Source organism: Sorghum bicolor, chromosome 10, assembly GCF_000003195.3.
Source record: "Sorghum bicolor cultivar BTx623 chromosome 10, Sorghum_bicolor_NCBIv3, whole genome shotgun sequence".
NCBI classification, from domain to species: Eukaryota; Viridiplantae; Streptophyta; class Magnoliopsida; order Poales; family Poaceae; genus Sorghum; species Sorghum bicolor.
In genome coordinates this window covers 37,052,885-37,056,054 of record NC_012879.2, presented here as the reverse complement: position 1 = coordinate 37,056,054, position 3,170 = coordinate 37,052,885, and positions in this window count along the sequence as shown.

The window sequence follows — 3,170 nt, the reverse complement described above, 5'->3', positions numbered from 1 at the left end:
GAGTTGTCTGTCCGCTGTTTGATATCAAAGGTTATATCTTTTATACTAAGTACGTTATATATTTATGCATTGTCTTTTGATATTACCCCTTATTTGTAGCTATATGTGAGATTTGACTTCTAGGACTCACATATGGTGTATATCTGGTTTTATCCTTAAAATCGGGTATTACAAAGCGGTATCAGAGCAATGCTGACTGTAGGACGCAAGCCTAGTTAGAAATTTGTCGTCTTAAGGTTTTGGAATTGTCATAAAATCCTTGCTCTATAAACCTTGGTATTTTCATCCATATTATATCCCTATCCTTGCTATTTGTCTCCACCTTGTTGCTTATTTTAAAGACTTGTTCTCATCCCCACTCCTTGCTTGATATGCTTTTAGAACTTTTTCTTACCACCTTCTGGCATCGTTGGAATAGGTGTTTTAAGATATCTACCCTTACTATGAAGAGAACGATAGTATCGCAAATTGAGTGAAGTGTGCTTAGTTGGTTTGTTATTATGCTTATGCTTGATTTGGATCTTTGTAATGATTGCAATGATCTTGTGGGATTTCTCCACAATTTCATTAGTTTATAGACCTAAGGCATAAGGATTAATGAAATAAGTAGTTGGGTTTGGCTATCTCTTGTTCCTATCCGTTGCTGATTTCTGGAGCAGTCTGCGATGATTCTGGTGTACCTCAAGTTTTGATCGTGCAAAGTATATCAACTTTTTCTGGGAACAACTAGACTTCAAGATCTTTCTCTGACCACAAGAATCAACCCCATATCTATTTTGGAATTGGAGTTATGAAAATCACAAGTTGATGCAGCTGCGCTGTCAAGAATCTGTACCAGTTTCGGTTGCTTACTGTTTTAGACATATATAACTATAGAATTTGGAAAAGTATTCTATAGAAAATTTGTAGACAATTTTCTATTCTTTCCAACGGTATAAGCTGGAACTTATTTGGATAAGTAGAACTTGAGATTATGATATTTATACTCGGATGTTTCTGTTCTGCTTCAAAATCTGGACAGATCTGGTATTTCTAATTTTTCAGCCAAGTTAAAGACAGAATCTGGGAAAACGTGGTATACGAAACTTGTAGAGAATTTCCCAACCTTTTCAAAAATGTAAGGATCATCTCCAGATGAGTTAAGGAGCTCTAGATATAACTTCTGGAAGTTACTGCACCTTTGCTGAGACATTATCAGGAAGGAGATTATGTTTGGTTGTTTTACCTAAGCTTAAAGACAGAACCTAAGGAGGTCTTCTACATGAAAGTGGTAGAGAATTTCATAAGTTTTCTAACGGTATAAGCTACAACTCTATTGGATTAACATAATAAGAGTTATACTTGTTTTACTACGCTGGTGTTTTCATATCACGAGAAGATTTCAGGATACCTGTTTGTTCTCTTGCACCTAAGTTCTTTGGGATGTCAGGAGTTCTCAATGTTAGTTAACTTGTCTGAAAAACATGCAAGCTACCTTTCTTGTGCCCTAGTTGACTTTTCATAAGGGCGGTAGCCTAGTTAAAGAAGTTACAAGGAGAATGATTGGTTAATGTTGGATCATATGTTAGGATCACAAATGTTTGGTGAATTTGGTTTTGTTCCAAGGTATCAACCCACTTGGAGAATATAATTGGAGGTTTATGTCATTACTGATACTCACAGACTAAGAGTTGCGTATGAAGATCAGATGACACCAAATTCTACAAAGCTTTATGTACAAAGTGAGAGTGAAGCAACTTAACTGTGATAAACTGTGATAAAGGTACTAACAATTGGAACTTAGTCATGAAGCCAACATTGGATCAAGAGACTCGGTACAACAAATTTTAAAGACTATATGATGTGTAGCATTTAAAAAGGTTATGAGGACTAGTCCCTAATGTCTCCCCAATCAATCTCATCTTAAGGGGGTAGCCTAGATAAGAAGGTTGCTAAATGAAGGTTCCATGCGTTCTAGTGCCTTAGTTGGAAGTATCTTTTATGCCTCTGGATGAGAAGTCAATATCATGTGTAGGTATTACCCTTGTTTGAGCTATGAGTAAAAAAAAACCTTATCTATACAATGTGCACTACTGAACTCTTGGAAACAATTGAGGGAGATGTTCGGAGTGACGAAAGCAATGGAATGGCTACTAAGGAGCTACTCGAGGAAGTGAATAAGGTTCAAAAGTGGAGTGTCCATGTTTCTTTGATCACCATCTTTCGAATCTCGAGGACGAGATTCATCTTAAGGGGGTAGAATTGTAACACCCTAAAATTTATTCCTTTTGAAATATAGATAAAATTATTTAATTTTGTATTTTTGTGCTCATGAAAATATAGGAAAAATAATATTTTTTATTAAATTAAAATTTATTATAAGGCATAGCAATATTATTATGCATACATGCTGGTGCATATGTTTTGAAGTGATGCTTGTTGCTCTTTATGTGTTGATAGTAAGAAAAATATTTAAAATACGTTTAGTAGATCGATCTTCCTTATTTGGCACGTATTTATCTTTTATCTACAACCAAATTCCTTATTTCTAAGCTCAAATTTTAATTAGGACCTTCCTAAAATCTTTTCTTTGTCACTCAAAGCACTTCTTTTAGTTCCTGGTCCATCAACCAATCTCTGTAAACTTCTCGGGAATTTTTCTGGCCTTTTCCGTGGAGCATAATCTAAATTTTAGATGCTCCAAATTATCTTATCATGAGCCCCAAATACTTTATTTGGGTTCTTCATGTTTCATATTGTTTCTGAGAATTTTTCCCAAATTTTCGGAGCTTTTGAAGTATTTTTCGTGGCTTAACTACTAATTCTGGACTTTTCTAGAATTATTTTATCCATGAAAATAATTAATCTCGAAAATAATAAATCCTTCATTTTACCCTAGGCCAACGTCATCATGATTCAAAGGCCAAATGTTTTCTTTACTAATGGGCTTAATAATTAGTTAGGCCTATTAGTAAAAATAAAGGTTGCAAATCAATTAGTACCATATCGCTAGTTGACGCGGAGGTGGGGAGTTTCTCTCCCTATATATATGTACTAACCCCTTGGTCAAATTACACCAAAACTACATAAAGAGAGTCTAGTTTGGAAATCTCTTAAAGTAGTAAATAATATTTTGTCTCTCTACTTCATACTTCGTTGCCGAGACGTGCAGTACATCTTCCCCGGCCGCC